The following is an 18,639-nucleotide window of genomic DNA, read 5'->3' as shown; positions in this document are numbered from 1 at the left end:
TTTAAGCGTTGGTGGCATTCACAAGATACGACAATCTAAACTTGCCGAATGTCGATCACAGTCGCTTTAAAGGTAGCATTAGATACACTCTTTAATCGTAAAGATAAACGAAGCACATCTCTGACAATTTTCCATAACAAATATGTAATACATAAAATAAAAATTACGCAAAATGTTCGCATGTAGTTGACTGATAATGTTTTACCTGCAACATCTGCTGACACAGAGTCTTCATGTCTTCATAACTGCTTTTAATTTCACTTTTTTCGGGTACTCTCGGTCACTTCTGCATTAGTAAAGCAACTGTTTGATGACATCAAGGTGGTGTAGTTTCAGCAATGCTATCTTCTATAAAAATCATGATCTACTCATCTTTTTCCCACATAAGATTTATTATCTGTTTAAGATCATCTGATACAAGCGTCTGATACAGCCAACTTACCTTCAGTTATTCTGCAACAACGCTTTGTGTGCACTGTTTTCAGCCTACTTCTCATTTCGATAAGTAGTGTGGTCCGTGGAAACACCACAGAAATCTCGAATCAGTATACCACTGCTACAACAGACTTGATTTAGGCACACAGGGCGATTTCATGTCGAAGCAGCAGTTCTAAAATAGTGTCTATAGAAACCAGTCCTGTCGGTACTACACCGAATCAGAGAGCTGTCGGAAAGGATGTGGACGTATTCTGTCAGGTTGGAGCGAAAGTCGAAAATTCTGTTGTCTGTTGAGTTTAAGCTGCCTACATGTCGATAACGAATATAAGTAGTGCAGTTTCGAAGAAAAAGTGGTATTTCACGTCAGCGACGTAAATGACGATTTGTTTAATAGTTAGATGTATACTGGAATGTGAACAGCAAGGTAAAAAAAGAGCACTTATACCTTCATGGAAAAACTCTCCTCGAATCACACAAAAGAATAGTAGTAATAACAGTAGTAGCATTGGATCACTTTTACAAGAACGTCACAGTTGTGATAGTTTAAAGACGAAATGTGCAGCTAATATATTCCGACGTTTACATAGGTATGGGTTTCGTTTCACAAGGGTGGGCCAGGTAAGACCCGGTGTCTGACTGAAGTAATTACAGGAAACCCGGAAACCTAACGCAGGATAGACGGGCGGAGATACGAGACTCCACTGTTGGGAAACCCTTACACATCCTTCATACAGTACCCATCTCTCCCCAAACGGTTGCATATTTTGAGAGCCCTCAAGAAAGACATTCGAGGCCATCTATTTGTTTCAGACAAAGAGGCGCTCGCATGGAAAAATCCATGATTCCGTGGGCAACCTCATACATTTTTCCATGACGGCAGTAATATTCTCGTCATTCTCTTCGACGTACCCATTATGTTTAAGCTCGAAATATCTTCTAAGAGACCCCAACTAATTGAGATCAAGGCCACTGGACGGCAGTATTGTGGATCATATCTGCTACACTTCTAAAGGTGGCAGAGCTAAAATACAGGGAGCGAAAGGCTATTTACAATTTGTACAGAAACCAGATGGCAGTTATAAGAGTCGAGGGGAATGAAAGGGAAGCAATGGTTGGGAAGGGAGTGTTAGCCGGCCGGTGTGGCCGTGTGGTTAAAGGCGCTTCAGTCTGGAACCGCGTGACCGCTACGGTCGCAGGTTCGAATCCTGCCTCGGGCATGGATGTTTGTGATGTCCTTAGGTTAGTTAGGTTTAATTAGTTCTAAGTTCTAGGCGACTGATGACATCACAAGTTAAGTCGCATAGTGCTCAGAGCCATTTGAACCATTCCCCGATGTTATTCAATCTGTATATTGAGCAAGCAGTAAAGGAAACAAAAGAAAAATTCGGAGTAGGTATTAAAATCCATGGAGAAGAAATAAAAACTTTGAGGTTCGCCGATGACATTGTAACTCTGTCAGAGACAGCAAAGGACTTGGAAGAGCAGTCGAACGGAATGGACAGTGTCTTGAAAGGAGGATATAAGATGAACATCAACAAAAGCAAAACGAGGATAATGGAATGTAGTCGAATTAACTCGGGTGATGCTGAGGGAATTAGTTTAGGAAACGAGACGCTTAAAGTAGTAAATGAGTTTTGCTATATGGGGAGCAAAATAGCTGATGATGGTTGAAGTAGACAGGATATAAAATGCAGACTGGCAATGGCAAGGAAAGCGTTTCTGAAGAAGAGGAATTTGTAAACATCGAGTATAGATTTAAGCGTCAGGAAGTCGTTCCTGGAAGTATTTGTATGGAGTGTAGCCATGTATGGAAGTGAAACATGGACGATAAATAGTTTGGACAGGAAGAGAATAGAAGCTTTCGAAATGTGATGCTACAGAAGAATGCTGAAGATTAGATGGGTAGATCACGTAACTAATGAGGAGGGATTGAATAGAATAGGGGAGGAGTTCGTGGCACAACTTGACAAGAAGAAGGGACCGATTGGTAGGGCATGTTCTGAGGCATCAAGGGATCACCAATTTAGCATTGGAGGGCAGCGTGGAGGGTAAAAATCATAGAGGGAGACCAAGAGATGAATACGTTAAGCAGATTCAGAAGGATGTAAGTTGCAGTAGGTACTGGGAGATGAAGAAGCTTGCACAGGATAGAGTAGTATGGAGAGTTGCATCAAACCAGTCTCAGGACTAAAGACCACAACAACAACAACAACAACAACCTTTCATTTCGACACCAGCTCCCTACCGCAATTAAGATACCACTTTGAATCAAAGTGCTTATAAGTAAAATTTCTCCTGTGTCATTCTACTGCCGACATTTGGAGTACCATGGCAGGAAAACTTGATAGAGGTGCAAATGGATTTTCCTTTCAGTAGTAGGCGAAACTTTGGAAATTATATGACGTTATAACGTGAACTGTTACCCATGAGAATTTTACTGAAATGGACATGAAATTCGACACACATATAGTGCTAAAATACGTTTAGCAGAATGTGGCTGCGACAGTTGATACTCGGAACCAGGTAGGTGGGCGTGCCGAGCCTGAGTCGGACAGGGGGAGGCACTTAGACGGGTAACCACTGCGGCCCGCCGTCGGCCGGTAACAAGCTCGTCTGCGCTCCGCCCGCCGCCGGCACCTGCTCCTTCTCATGGCGCACACACCCTCACGCCACGCCACGCCACACCGTCCCGCCCTGCCACCACCATTCTTCTGGTGCGCGCGCAGGTGGCCGCAACTGCCGATGCCCCTCCCCCAGACGCTTTCCGTCCCCACTGGCAACTGCGTCTTTCCTTCGTTTTATCGGCCTCAGAAACTTCTCTCCTTCTTCGAGAAAGAAGTGCGCGACAATCTCATAAGGAGGATCGAAGTCCCAATTCTTCGTTCTCGTTTCGATCCTCCGCCAGTATCGAAGAGAAAATTAACATTATTGCCGTTGGATGGGCTACACACAACATGAAGACCGTAAATGCGGTAATGTAAATGCACTCACTAAAGAATAAATCCGATTTTTTGTGGGCTATGCAGAATTTCGACAGTGACGAAGGATTAGGCCTCCGTACAGCATTAAAATATCGCGGGATTCGGCAAAGATACGTATCGAAACTGTGGATGGCGGGTTCATCTGGAGAAAGGAATTAGTATCCATTCAAGTACAGCCAGGAATGAAACAGAGGGCTCTTGTAGCCACGGGAGACGTTTCTTCTCGAATTGAACTTGAAGAACGCGATCATAGAAGTGTTCAAATGAAAAGGTAGAAGCATCACAACAACCAGAACGGCGGAAATTTTCTTATGCCGCTTTGGGATAACGTAGTGAGACATCTATGGACGCGAAAGTAGTGTCGCCTACTCCTACTGATAAATTCAACTCTGTGTCCTCAGCAGGCGAGGTGATACTACATCCTGCCGGCCGTAGTGGCCGAGCGGTTCTAGGCGCTACAGTCTGGAACCACGCGACCGCTAAGGTCGCAGGTTCGAATCCTGCCTCAGGCATGGAGTTGTGTGATGTCCTTAGGTTAGTTAGGTATAAGTAGTTTTAAGTTCTAAGGGACTGATGACCTCAGCAGTTAAGTCCCATAGTGCTCAGAGCCATTTGAACCATTTGATACTACATTCTTTTGACGAACGAGGTCAGAGCTCATCGTTGTCCTGGAACAAGAATATACCCATTAACATCCCATTAACATTGCTGTGTACTGTGAGACACTCTCTTGCCTACCAAGTCTATCAAGAGCAAACTTCCTGGACTGCTTATTGAAGATTTGATTCTACAGGAAGTGCTTCAACTTGAACGACGATCTGAAGCACATAGAGGAGCACTGGCTCACGTCACAGCCACAAGAATTCTGGGGAAAGGGAATCCCCACTGGGACGGTTGCGCTGAGACCTGTGGTGATTATTTTTGAATAAATATTTCAGTTATATCGACGGCATTGTTTGGTACCTTTTCCTTTTAATACCAATCATAAACACAGGTCAGCCAGCAACATTACGGCCACCTACCAAATATGTCCAAACTTTTCACGGGTAACAGTCGCCCTGCGTCGTGGCATGCAAGCAATGACTCCTTTATAGGTCGCTGGAGGGAGTTGGCACCACATCTGCACTCACAAGTCACGTAATACCCGTTGCTTCCGGGGAGAGCGGCGATGAGCTCTGATGCTACATTCAGTCACAACCGAGATTTGTTCGATTGGGTTCAGATTTGGAGAGTTCAAAAATGGATCTGCGCACCATGGGACCTAACATCTGAGGTCACCAGTCCCCTAGAACTTTGAACTAGTTAAACCTAACTAACCTAAGGACATCACACACATCCGTGCCCGAGGCAGGATTCGAATCTATACATTCATCTGATGAGACGCTGGTGGACAGAGAGGAAGCAAAAAGTATTTATCTCTGATATCAGATGCCTGCTCAAAAAACTTCCTGCAGTCCAGGTAATCGAAGCAAATACATGCTCTCACAACTGATACAGAAAAATGAGTAACAGTTCCAATTACAATTTGAAAGTGTCTTGAAAAAAGTAGCACTTATAATGAAGACGTCATATCGCAGCTCATGTACTGGAAAAATAGTTGTCCTAAAAGACTGCAAAGGGGGCGGAATTAGAATGTGCGTTCTCCTCGAAAGGCGTCCACAAACTGCCGAAAATTGAGGAGCTCTTGCTCCCTCCCTTGTTCTACCCTCCCTCCCCCCCTCCATCTACCTACTGGGAGTGGGGGGGGGCGAATGTGGAGGAGCACACAGGCATTTTCAAACGGCCAGCAACTCTGCCTAGTGGCACGTGCTGTCCACTGTCCACCTTGAGGCAATGGTACTTCACCAATGCAAAAGCAGGTATAGTTAACAAAGTAATATCATATAAAAGGATGGCTCTCCCAAGTGCAACTTGTTCACCTGTAGTGACACAGCTGCCCATAATGTTTAGAGTGATGCACTTGTGACAGCACCAGACACAGACGAGGCACGCCCCCATCGCCTCAATTAGGCCTTTCGTTCTGCATTGCAAAACTCCATTATTTAATGTTAACAGTTCTTTCGTGCAATCTGTTAAAAGTACTTATCTAATTCCAGAGAATGGTCTAGTTGGTCTGCAGCACTCAATCTGGCCACAGCCTTAAGGCGACACTCCTACCCCAACGCAGTAGCGTGTATAATTAACTAAACAACAGGAGATAAAAGACGGCCGCAACAAGTGCAACTTGTTTGTCTAAAATATAGCAACAAAGCCCCCACACAACACCCCCTAGGTAGAGAGCGACTGTATCCAGCGACAACTCATAGCAGACGTGCCCCACTCTACCATCCCCCTTTGTGGCCACTGTCCACACTCGGCCCTATGCAGCATGTCTTGAAGCAATAGTCCTAGACAGCACAAAGAGGAAACTAGTAGCATAACCTAGCCCACCTGGAGATCACTCCAGATTGCTGTTTCAATAGTCAGCTGCTTGCCAAACAGAAAGCCCCTTTCCGCATAAAGCGAGTGCAGCCTCACGCTGGCATCCCTCAGAACACTCATAAATGACTGCTGTCCCAACTGAGGGAGAGCGGCAGTCTGTTAGGTATCTCGCCTGCCACTTTGCGCTGGACTATTTAACATCAGGATAGAGATGAGGGGGAAGATGCTAACTTTTTTTTTTCTTGGTGCAGGCAGTTGCTGTGGGAGACCTAAAACGTTTCTGTGAAACAAGTAGAGGCCCCTTTCAGAAAACATCCTGTGTTTGTCGGCATCCTGTGGATGGCAAATTAGATGCAGCTGCTAGCCTTAGGAAAACACTCTTTGTTCAGTCTGAGACATGTGGATAGTCCGACGCACCCAATGCCAGCTGCATACCTCGAAATATATTCTGCTGTTTCCGTGAGGAAAATGGCTCTGAGCACTATGGGACTTAACTTATGAGGTCAACATTCCCCTAGAACTTAGAACTACTCAAACCTAAATAATCTAAGGACATCACACACATCCATGCCCGAGGCAGGATTCGAACCTGTGACGGCAGCAGTCATGTGGTTTCAGACTGAAGTGCCTAGAACCACTCGGCCACACCGGCCGGCTTACCTGAGGACACAAGTGTGCATTAAGACGCTAACCTTCGAAAACAACTCTGTTGCTGGTGGTAAGGAATTGTACACAGATCCAGCTGCTGGCTGCCGCTCCCCCCCTTCCCCCCTCCCCCCCACCCTGATGGAGGCAGACAAGTGGTCATTAGCAAACCCCCAAACTTGTGGCCGAGTGTGCATGTGTTACGGTTGTATTGTTAGGCCGCCTGAGGTCTAAGAGCTCACGTGGTGTGGCACGTTTCTTCTTGAAAGGTGCGCAGCAGGCCACAGGGTTGTGGGTAGGCGTGTCCCATGATGCATGAGGTGGCCACACGAAAGCAGCACAGTTGTGGAAGGTCTGCGCCAGCAAGGTTAGGCAACTGCTGCTACCAGATGCTGAGTGGAGGGGTGGGGGGCTGTCGGCCATGCAGAGCAAGCCATGCCAGTATTGCATTGGAGCTCTGCTGGGCAATGTAGCACATCTTAATGACTTTGTTATCACGATATTTGAAGCGATGAAGCAATCAGAAGTTAAACAAGAGCAATGTATTGAAAAATCCTCCTCAGTTGCCATTCATCTACATGGGAACAAGTATACGACAGCAAGAGGAATATGGGAAAATGGCGAGATGGAAGCTCCATGAACCAGGGAGACTATCTTTAATTTTTCGTCGAGGCAACTTTATTTATTGAGGTAACAGTGACGTGTGCGAGTTCACTGCTGTCTTTGACATTTTCATGGAGAAAAAGAACCATCTGCCTCTAAAGTTACTTGCATGTGCGTTTAAGGATGACAGAGAGTCGGTGGAGTGATTGGTTGAGATGGAGTAGTAACAATGTACGATTTAATGGCAGACTGATGATGCATTCTAGAAAGAGGGGGACATGTCGCTGAGGGGTCTTTGGCCGTTTTTTCCATTGTTCTGTCTGGATGCTTCAGTTGTGAGACATAACCTGCATTCGATTCGCATAAAACTGCGTGTTAATTGTGTGACTTAGCGCACTGTCTACTTGCGATCGTTAACAGCAAACCTCTCAGTCATCACAGGATTTCCATTCTGTTCCAACATATTCCTCTAGACGAAAGAAGATTTATGTGACATACTCCATTCCCAAGCTGAATCTTGGGCATAAAATCGGGGTATTAGTTTCATAACTACGGTGATTCTAAGTTAGCGCCAGGTGTTTGTGAGGTACTACAATTACCATGTGAACATCTGCTAGACAGATGTCCTGTTTACGGAGTTAGTGGTGGCATGGCGCGTAATTTCACATGTCAAACACCGCTGCTATGTGTCCATCTCTTTTTTTGTAAGAGGCCTTCTCCGTTACTAAATATCTTCTTATATAGGACTGATGTGAGCATAGTATAATTTCTAAACCGTCATCGGATGTGGATAGTGGGGGCTACGCGCCTCTGGAAAGCTATATGTACATTTATCACTAGGAATCGATGTTTTTAGGAAGTAGCTTTCCATTTTACAGTTTACCACCATAGTTTATTCTAGAGAAACCGGCGAGGAGAATGTATGTCATGCGCAGGAAATGTATTTCATACATTGGGATAGTAACTGCGTTGCATTCCATATGAGTAGTAGGTTGGAAACTGCAGCAATCTAACATGATAGCGCGTTTCAAGTGTAGAACATTGTAGCCTTAGGAGTGCATGTGTTTATATTCTCTGTTACAAGAGCCTTCTTGGTAATGACCCCAGACACTAGAATCGATAGCGCTGTTGATTTACATAAAACGCAACTAACTCCGTCTGTCTGGAGCTGCATCATACATAAAAATCACCTGTTTCAAGTTCTTAACAGTCTGTTATATCTTAACAGTTCATATCTACTTTACACCGAAAAGGTGTGCTAACCTACTCGACATTCGCGCATCTGGAGAAATCTTGTGCTCTTGGATGGGTACAGGACAGCAGTTGCAGCCTCGGCTCACATTGTTCCTACATGTGATATGGAATCTAGCGGTCTACTTCTGGTCAGCTGCAGGGAGCGCTGGTCAAAGACAATGCGAGGAGATCTTTCAGTCTCTAACTTTATTTTAGGAATGCGAGAATACCCTGTGACTCCCATCCGCATAGAGGAAGATCGTAAGTTATACTCTATGAAGTGCTAGAGGTATGCAGTCGCTGTCTGGTATACTTTGGTGTATATGTTCTAGAATTAACAACGAATGAACATTCTTCACAGTCATCTACTTACATTTGCGATGGTACTCGCAAAGTAGTAGAGGGACTGTTAACGATGATACAGAAATTGGTAAGCATGCTGCCGCTCCATTGGTTGGTGTTGAAATTACGATAAAATTGCTAACATTGATCGCACTACCAACTATGATGCTTATTATTACGTTACATCGACGGTATCTTTTCCAGTTGATTACCACACACTGATTGAATGGCATCGCTTGCTTGAGTTAGAGAAAGAGTCTTGTTGGAGGAGGCAACACCTTCTGGGGATCGCTAACACCGAAGCAGTGATCACGTGCATGGATGCAATATGAGGAATCAATCAAATGGAACACAGAGCCATCAGCTATCCCGTCACTCTGAACGATGAGTTTCAATGTACAGGTCGTCAGTCACTTTCGGAGAGCAGTTTGGAAACGCTCCACAATGCCTCAGAACACTTCCAGATTCTGTATGTTGTCACTGTCTTTTATTTCAATCACCCAGTGGGTGGGTGGGTTGTGGGATCCACTGCACCAACATGATTTACACCGTGTGATGTCTAGTTTTCTGGCGGAGCCAATGGACCACGCCGTGTTAATGTCAGTTTAGAAAATGATACAGAGTCGAAGTCGTGGCGGAAAGAAAAACAAATAAACTAAATGGATGGCAGTGTACAAAGTGTGTTACAGCAAAAACGCGATGTATTAAAAAACACAACATGGACCTTCTTCCTGGGTTCAAATGGCTCTGAGCACTATGGGACTTAACATCTATGGTCATCAGTCCCTTAGAACATCTATGGTCATCAGTCCCCTAGAACTTAGAACTACTTAAACCTAACTAACCTAAGGACAGCACACAACACCCAGCCATCACGAGGCAGAGAAAATCCCTGACCCCACCGGGAATCGAACCCGGGAACACGGGCGTGGGAAGCGAGAACGCTACCGCACGACCACGAGATGCGGGCGACCTTCTTCCTGCGACTGATAACCTGTATGAGAAGGTTCTCATATAATAGAGGCAATAAAACTTTACACCGGTCAGTGCAAGCGACGTTGATCACTGTCCACCTGCTCCAGTGGATAAATACCTTTATATATTTAATAGGATCGCCACATATGCTAGATGCCGGCACATAGACAGTATTCGTTTCCGATATCAATTGTGGTGTGTATTACAGCACATCGCCCCATATCAATGGTACCTTCCCCACCCCACCGTCGTCTGGGTATGTAGTTAATTGCCACACAATGTTTCACTGACACCACTGCGTTGAGATGGAGGGAGCCTTGGCGGAAGGCTGGATACCGGCTACTTGTCACTGTAGAACATGGAATTAAATAGAGGTCACCACGTTAACACAGTTGTATGGAAGCGTTCCTCATTGGAACATACTCGTACTCTTTCCATACGCTGCGATGGTCTACACACGTTTTTATTTTTTTAATCAATAAGATAACAGGACCTCTGTTCATTTGAGCTACCTTCTGGCGATGGTCAACATCGGAACAGTAAACATAAACATGACTACAAAATGAAAGAACACGCTTTTCGAAATGGAGCACCAAGACATCCGCTTCCCTGTCGATTACAAAGATGAGATTAACTGTGTAGGTAATCACCATCGAATAGCTGTTGGAAGCTCTCTACAATACCACAAACTCTTCGAGTTTCCATAAGTTGCGATGTCTTCCACTTTTTTGTCAATGATAAACATTGTATCTGTGTTTTATTTCTACCAGCCTGTGTTGTCGTAGCTGTACAGCTTATGCCATGCGATGTTCAGTTTTCTGTGAGAGCCAGAGGATCGAAACGTGTTAATGTCGGTTTAGCAGAAGCTGACACAGATGTCTAAGTCATGGTAGAAAAAACTACGAGTATATCGGTGTACACTGATTTGATGAGTTACAACCGGAAAAACAGGCATTAAATTGTTTATGAAGGAACAACAAAAGAACTCTCTAGTCTGACTTATAGTCTGTTTGATATGGTCATCCTACAGTACAAGTGATGAAACTTTACACCAGTCCGTGGAAGCGTTTTCGATGATGAACCAATGCCTGTATATATAATAGGATCGACACATACGTTTGGGTGATAGACATGAATGCACCCTGAGAGACACAGATCTCGTTCGGACTGCAGTATATGTGTGTAGTTCGGAGATGTGTCGCAATGCAGTAGCAAAACCTTTTTCCTTCCTCCATGTACTGTATGATGTCTAGTCATAATTTTCCCAACAAGAAATATCACCGCAGCTGCTCGTACTATCTCTTCTACTACCTCGTCTTGCTTCGTTTTGCGCTGGCCTTACGCACTGTACATGATTGGCGGAGCTTTGACACCATGTTCGCATTTCCACCGACTGGTCAAAACGCATTAACTAAGCTCGTCTCGTTTCCCCGCAGGATGCCGAAGGTCTTAGATATAGTGCTCTCCGGCATCCGTACAGGTCAGACTTAAATTGGGAAGATCACATGGACTAAACTGCAGGGAGATAAGGGATTAGACGTAGGAGCAGTTACAAGATGTAGAGGGGGTGTCTAAAAACAGCGTTGCAGTTCTTGATATATGGGATCCTTAGCAGATAGGTTCGGAAAAAGGTGACTCATATCAAGATGGTTGAATGGATAGATATGATTGCAGATTGCGGACAGTATTTCGAACAGCATTTTTGCTTGAAAGTGTAACACTATCAGCGACCCATGTGTGTCTGTAGACTCAAAAATCCTATCCTATTTGTTCAAAAAGTTAAAGAAATTGCTTAATATACAGTTTTTTTCCTTGAGGGTTCAATTCTCTCTTTCTCTTTACTCTGATAACTGTTTCGAGGGAATGAGGGCATTCTGCGGTGATCGGTAATTTTCGCAGCGAAATAGTGGAAATTTTTTTCCTTATTTATTACTGGCGCGATTTTGTTTTTCTTTTTTAATAGTTGCATCATTGTAGGAGTCGAGTCGTTGTTAAACTGTCCAGCACAGAACGGTGGGCGAGTTTCCTAATAGACCACCGCTCTCCCTCGGTCAGGATAACAGTCATTTATCATGGTTCTGAGGGATGCCAGCGTGCGGCTGTGCTTGCTTCATGCGGAAGGGGCTTTCTGTTTCGCAAGCAGCCGGCTTTTGAAATAGCCATTTGGAGCGTTCTCCAGATGGGCTTGGTTTATGCTAGTAAATTTCCTTTTTGTGTCCTCTAAATGTATGCCACGCAAGGCCGAGTGCACTCAGCGGCAGCAAAGGGGGACGGCAGCAGGGACGTGTTTGCGGTGGTCACTCGGCAGACACAGCCACGCTCTGCCTAGGGGGCAGTACATGGGGGCTCTATTGATATGTTTAGACGAACAAGTTTCACTTGAGGCAGCCGTCCTTTTAGCTCATGTTGTTTAGTTAACTGTACACGCTACTGTGTTGGCGTGGGAGTGTCGCCCTAAGGCAGCGGCCAGATGGTGCAAAGCCGAGTGCTGCGGACCAATGGCACCGTTCCCGAGAACTGTAGAAATACTTTTAATAGTTTGCAGGAAATAGTTCTTGACGTTAAATCGAAATGTTTTCCAGCGCGGAACGAGAGGCCTGTTGGAGTCGTTGGGGGCCTGTCTAGTCTATGTCAGGTAACCGTCACAGGTGCGTCGCCCTATCGCTGCTTTAGTGTCGGTGAAGCACCATCGTCTCAAGGTGGACAGCGAACAGCATGTGCTGCGAGGCAGAGTGGCTGACCATTTGAAAATGCCTGTGTGCCCCAGACCACTGTATGTGGCTGGGGAGAGGGGGGGAAAAAGATGGAAGGGTGAAAGAAGCCCTAGAATTTTCGGCAATCTGTGGACGCCTATCTAGGAGAAAGCACGTTCAACTAATGCCCCCTCTGCAGTCTTTTAGGTCGACTTCCCCAGTACATGTGCTGCATTATAACCAATTCATTATTAGTGCTGTTTTTTTCACAACCATTTCCAAGTGTATATGGCGGTAGTATCTGTTCCCGAAAGAACAGTTACCGTGGATGACCATGCAGCTTTGCTAAAAATGAAATGATAATTAAATGGACACCCTAGCTGCAAACAGGCGTTGATGTACTTCATTGGGGACATGTTGAAAATGTGTGCCCCGACCTGGACTCGAATGAGTATGATGGGCAAACATCTATTAGGCGCACTACGAATGTAGTGGTGTGGACATGTTGGGAATGTGGATCTCACGGGGAGCGCGCAAGGGATAAGTCCCTGCAGACGCAGTATCCTCTGTGCCCGCGGTGGCTCAGATTGATAGAGCGTCTGCCATGTGAGCAGGAGATCCCGGGTTCGAGTCCCGGTCGGGGCACATATTTTCAACATGTCCCCAATGAAGTACATCAACGCCTGTTTGCAGCTAGGGTATCCATTTAATTATCATTTCATTTCCAAGTGTAATTAGAATTGTGACGCATTTTTCTCTATCAGCTGTGATGGCTTGTATTGGCTTTGGTTACCTGGGTTGCAGGATAAGAATTAAGATAGTACTTTACACTGGAGTCTGTTTCCCTTCCAGCTTCTAAGTGTAGGCTAGAGTTGTCCGCTAGTTTCGAGTGGTATTGCGAAATTTATCGCAGCAGGATAGTACCAGTTGTATGGAATCGTCAATTTTAGCGTTCCATTGCGCTTTTATGCAGTCCTTGTGTAGCGCTATGCATATAGTCGTGTAATTAGACCCAATATTTGCGTTTAATTACATAATTAGGACCGATATTTACTTCATTTTCCCTACCAAAATAAAGAAAGTACATTAACCTAACCTTCCTCTCCGACATCTACACGGTTTCCAGGTTTTGTAGGTGGTTTACATTTGGGTTTTCCAATAAAGTAGAATCTGGGTTCGAGTCCTAGAAAAGGCCCCACCATTTTTAAGTTCCATTCAATGCTAAGCGCCTCTGGTGAGTTAATTGCGTTAGGGGGGGGGGGTGCACTTTGGCTTTCCACCCAGGAGGACTGGGGTTCGAATGTCGGAAAGGGCATGCCAATTTATATTTCCCGTCAATTTCCGATTGGAGAGATGGAGTGGGACGACGGCACAGCATTGGGCCAATGAAATTCCCACTGAAGTTCGAAATTCGCACCAATAGGGTTGATTAGGGGAGGGTTAGAGTAGGGAGGGGAGGGGGGAGGAGGTTGGGTCTAAAGTGCAGGCTCAGAAAAACACTTGACGTCGTCCAGGCTTGAGAGTTGGAGTGGTCTGGGTTGTTGAGGATGGGGGTGGGCGGTGTTGGGAGGTTCTGGGCGGGAGGGCGAGGGCGGTGTGGGCGAGGGTTATTATTTGATCAATTTCATTAATTTGCATATCAGTTTCATATCAAAAGTGGAATGATGATCCCCACTACCCTACTATTTCTACCATCCCGCCCATTCTTCTTGTAACTGTTTTCGATATATTCCTTTCCTCGTTGATTCTCCAAAGAAGTTCCTTATTCCTTACCTTATTGGTCGACCTAAATTTGAACATTCTTCCGTACCGCCTCATCTCAAATGCACTGATTCTCTTGTGTTCTGGTTTTTCCAAAGTCCATTTCTAACAGCCATACAATCCTGTGCTCCAAAAGTACATTCTCAGAAACATTTTTCCTCAAATTATGACCTCTGTTTGACACTAGCACACTTCTCTTTGACAGGAATGCCCTTTTTGCCAGTACTACTCTGCTTTTTTTGTCCTAGCTCCGTCCACCAAGGGGTGTTCGTTAAAAGCAGCAAATATGATGTTAAGTTTCTCGGTGTTTTTATTTCTGCTACTTCTCATAACTTACGCGTTTCTTCTATTTACTCTCAATCTACGATCTGTACTCATTACATTATTCATTCCATTCACCAGGTCATGTAATTCTCTTTTACTAGCACTGAGGATAATTATGTAATCAGGGAGTATAACACCTTTATCATTTCACTTCGGATTTTAATCCCATTCTTGACCCTTTCTATTATTTGCTTAACCGCTTTTTCGACATATAGATTGAACATTAAGAGCGAAATACTGCATCCCTTACACACTTTTTAATTCGTGCACTTCTTTCTTAGTGATCTACTCTTATTTTTCCGCCTTGGTTCTTGCACGTATTGTATATTACCCACATTTTCTGATTGCTTACCCCTACTTTTCTCACAATTTTGTACATCTTGCACCTTGTACGATCAAGGAACTGAAAGGGACAGAGTTATAGCCGATACCACAATGCAGGCCTTTAGCACCAAATCGCCCAGTTAAAATAAAATCCCCGTGCGACTGACACCCCCAATACGCTCTCGTTCAATGAAACAATACAAAGAGACCGATTGTCTCACAGGCTGGTGATCATTAACGTTATGCCAACAAATTTCCTGCTCTTGATGGTGTTGCGCTGGTGATGAAATTTTTCTCCTACTAGAACTGGGAAGTGGATATATCTGCTGCCTACGCATTTCATTTATTGCCTGCATACCATAATAGGAGGAAGAACCATTAGAATCATTCTGCAACAGGCCATGAAATATGGCTGCCGTTCATCGAGATGTTGCCAAGGCCCTAAACTACTTTACACTTACTCGAGGTTAGAGATTATCTCCGAGAAAAGAGGGAAAAAATTCTAAATTTACTCCAGAAGATAACTAACTAGGAAACAGTTATAAGAAGTGCTGGCCTGGTTACAATAATACTCCAAGCGAATCCATGGTTTCTCTATGGAGACGGAAAGACAACAAAAACGAATAGGTGAATGAACTGTCGGATATCATCTCACGCTTTGGCGAAGCAGGAAACTGTGCCACGGCTTACCTTCCAGAAGTTACAATCGACGGTTTTTCTGATCTTAAAAAAGCTACATAATGCACTATCATCTAGATTTTTAAATAAGGAATTCGTAATATGGCTGTGTTAGCATAAAACGATTAGCTATAGGTTACTGCAGAACAGCACTAAAAATGGATTAATTTATGCTGTTAGAAACTGATAGCTTCCTGTAAATTCCGAATCTTTTCCCTTTGTAATTAAGTGGCATTGAGTTTCGTCAAGAACATAAGTGTATCTGCCTCTGTCACCAATTCGTTTGCTTCTACAGGCAACGACTGAACTTTTCCAATAATCTTTGCATATAAGAGAGTATACATATTTGAAAATGTCCTAGTTCACCCAACTTGTGTACAAAAAAGGGATGTCCTGTTATGAGTACACGTGCAGTAATTTCCTTAAATTAATCACATTTACTTAATAATTAATCCTTACAAACTCGGAATCAGCTGGTGGTTTATTTAATATTCAGCCACAGATCTCATTTCCGCCACATACATTTTTTGCAGTTATACAGTCTCCGAGATATACACATGTACGATCGCTATCTCTCTCCTTCCCTACCTCCTACCCCCCCCCCCCCCTCTCTCTATCTCTCTCTCTTTTACTCACTCTCTTTCTCTCTACCTCATTCAATCCCACTAACACACACACGCACACACACACACACACACACACACACACACACACACACACACATAGATACAAATACACAGACACACACACACACACACATACTCCGAATAAAGCATAAAATACACCAATAACTAATCGCGAAAACGTTGTTGTACCTATAAAGGGGGGAGCGGCAGTTGGTCAGGAGTCTTACTTGTAATGTAATTCCCTGAAAATCAATATGAAGCGTAACTATTTATGAGTCGAAATGCAAATAATTTTCGTTTAGTAGGTACTTGATTACAACTGAAGCCGGGGACGTTATACCATACAGTGAATTATATTTCACCTCTACGGCAAATACGTATTCTTTAATCGCATGTACGTATATGTGTTAAGCTGAATTTTGTCACAGCGCTTACCAAACGAAATTGGGAATTAATTTAAGTCTTTGATCGTAGCCGCACATAAGTAACAGTAGCTTTCCTTATAAATAGCCCCGAGGTCGTGGGTGTTATTACTAGAATAACATATATGTAAACCATATGATCAAAAGTGACTGGACATTCCTATGTAATTTGCAATTGACCAGTAGATATTACAAAGGGCGAACCTGTCAGTATAAAGGAAGGCGGATAGAATTGTCAGCGGTGAAGCATTAATTGAAATTGAGTCTGCCAGATGGGCTCAATGACTTCGAGCGTTGGATGACACATGCATAACATACCTATCAGAGACATTGCAATCCACCTTAAACAGTCCATTCAAGCTGTTGGTGTATTGGTGGCAAGATTGTTAAGTTGAAACGTGAAGGAAAAAAGATAAAAAAGGAAAAAAGGGAAAATACTGCTAAACCTAGACGATGCAGACCTCTTGTACTGACGGACTGTCGAGATTAGCAGACGGTGGTTGTAAAAATAGCTAGAAATCATCGTAATGAAACGCTCGAGAATTTCAAAGAACCTACAGTCCAGCTACCACCTGACATGTTCTTAGGAAGTTAAAATAATTTGGTGCAATGGTCGACCAGTTTCTCATAAGCCACACATTTATGTAGTCAGTGGGTCAGTGGTTGACGGTGCTTGATGTGATGTAAAGAGTGACGCCTCTGGACTGTGACAACCTGATGGGAAGGTCTGGTTTATGCCTAGGGAATCTTACCTACCAGCATATGTGGTGTTAACAGTGAGATACGAAGAAGGTTGTGTTATGGCTTGGCTGTGTTTCTTCGCAATTAGGGTGTGATCCCATAGTAGCGCTTAAGAAAACCCCAAATTCGTCGGGGTATGAACAAGTTTTACAGTTTTAAGCAATTCTTAAAGTAGAGAAATAGTTATTAGATGATGACTGTTGGTACCAGCATGACCATTCATCCTGAAGTAAAGCAGCATGAGTTGAAAATAATGAGCCTGAAATGGACAGCACTGCCCAGAGTCACGAAATGAACCCTGTGGAACAACTTTGGGAAGGATTAGAATGTTGACTTCATGCAGACTGCAGCGTCCAACTGTACTTCTTTTGCGTGTTTCGACTCTTGAGGAAGAATTGACCGTCGTTCTTGCACAGGCATTCAGGAACTTCACTGACACTGTCCCCAGGAGAGTTCAAACGTTCGGAAAGGCGAAGGGGGCCACAACCCATACTGATAACCACTACGGTATAAGCTTTCTACAAACCTTTATCTATAAAAGAAAATACTGAGCTTTCTCCTCGTGTAATGTGTGCTTCAAATATTTTATTCAACTGCTGAGCAATGTGGACTGTTATCTGCTCCTATGTTGCGCATGTGATGAGTGTCATGAAAAAAAGGAAAAAAGCTTTAAGTGAAATGCTGAATCTGAAATACTGAAATTAGATCTAATTAAATCCTAAAAGAAGATAATAGCCAAGTGAAAACTGTTGAACTGTAACTCAGTGCTGAAGTGCATTACGAAAGTAGCGTTACAGGAAGTGCAAGTTCTGACTAGGAATGTCCATGAAAAGAAAATACTGCTCTACTTAGAACAAAGATAACTATTTGAGTTTACCTACTGTACACTGCAAATTAATCTCCTTGCTTACCATAACACCTGATAATTCTGACTAAGAAGTCGTACCTGATAAGAATGCAAAGTGAGATCCGCCCCTTAACAAAAGTAGCTTACATCACGCTCAGCATGTTGTTTGGTGTCTGGCGTAATGGCGTTCTCGATAACAAATACAGGGCTTCGTGTGGCGTAAGCTGCAATGAAGTATTCGAAACCTCTCTAAGAATGGTGGAGGAGCGTTTTACTTTAAAGAAACTCAATCTTAGAAAATTAAACTCCGATTATAGTAAAAAAAAAAAACAAAGTACAATCTAGTAAGATCCTGACAATTGTGAAAATCTCTCAATACGTAAATTACAGACATTCGAAACAATTGTATAAATTATAAAATAATGTAAACAAAGAGATCACATTAACAGTAATTATGAATGTTATTAGTTACCTGAGAGACAAGGATTTCTTTAATTAACTGTTCTGACAAACAACCATTCCATTCTTGCGCACGCACTGGTTACCTTGAAAAATTCCTCTAATAAATCTTCTCCATCAACAGAA

General features: G+C 43.7%; 1 non-coding gene across 1 annotated transcript; it reads left to right on the top strand.

The window, feature by feature from the left end:
• Positions 1-12,901: 12,901 nt before the first annotated feature.
• On the top strand, positions 12,902-12,976 carry Trnat-ugu (transfer RNA threonine (anticodon UGU)). The gene has a single exon. It is a non-coding gene; the product is annotated as a tRNA-Thr (tRNA).
• The last annotated feature ends 5,663 nt before the right edge of the window (positions 12,977-18,639 follow it).

The sequence above is a fragment of the Schistocerca cancellata genome, chromosome 3, assembly GCF_023864275.1.
Source record: "Schistocerca cancellata isolate TAMUIC-IGC-003103 chromosome 3, iqSchCanc2.1, whole genome shotgun sequence".
Lineage (NCBI taxonomy): Eukaryota > Metazoa > Arthropoda > Insecta > Orthoptera > Acrididae > Schistocerca > Schistocerca cancellata.
Note: the sequence above shows the minus strand (reverse complement) of the source record. Positions and strands in the feature narration are given on the sequence as shown.